This window comes from Arachis ipaensis, chromosome B10 (assembly GCF_000816755.2).
Source record: "Arachis ipaensis cultivar K30076 chromosome B10, Araip1.1, whole genome shotgun sequence".
NCBI lineage: Eukaryota > Viridiplantae > Streptophyta > Magnoliopsida > Fabales > Fabaceae > Arachis > Arachis ipaensis.
This window is the reverse complement of record NC_029794.2, coordinates 129,059,156-129,059,991: the sequence shown is the minus strand read 5'-3', so window position 1 is coordinate 129,059,991 and position 836 is coordinate 129,059,156.

Genomic DNA, 836 nt, shown 5'->3' with positions numbered 1-836 from the left:
ATTAAAGATCTAATTTTTTCTTATCATTTGGGGTAATTTCACTTTGGTATTTAATAGACACTTCATTCACTTTAACAGTACACGTCAAAAACGATGTTAGGTTTTATGTTAGGAAGAAAGTAGGAACTGAAAGAAGAACCAATTCATCGTCTGCCTGAGAAATGTAATTGTTACTTTTTTACTTTAGAGACTAAATAGTCCGAATACAAAATTGTTAAAGATCTAATTACCACTTTATTCTAAATTTAACACAATAATAATTCAGAACAAAAAAAAAAAAAAAGCATACGCACTCAATGATATCACATGTGAACTTCATCTGTCATTTACGGTACTACTGGTCCAAAGCTGTAGTTGTGAGGCAGAAAATAACAAAAAGAAATCCCTCAAGGTTTGTAAGAAGTCCAGTTTCTATTGCAGTATTGTATGTTGAATTTGAATTTTCTAAATAATTAATAAAGATGTTATTGTATTACATGTGTAATCGTATACTACGTACCATACACGGAGAAGCACGTTTTTCCAACATTCTCCTTCTCTAAGGCGAAAAATCCTTCAAGAGAGAATTTAGAGAAGTGTGAAACTCATCAAGATAAATTTTCTTAATTATAACTTGCAAATCGTCATTGTACAATAGGGTTAGTGAATTGTACTCATAATTAAGCAAGATTAGCTAACATGTTGCTTAGTGCTTATGCAATATACTATATATTCTTCGGTATTTGCGCATGGGAAATTACATGTATTAGAAGATGAACTTTATATACGATTTTAAATAGTAAACTCATTTATACTCACGTAATCAAATATACCCTAAAATCAGATTTTAAATATAC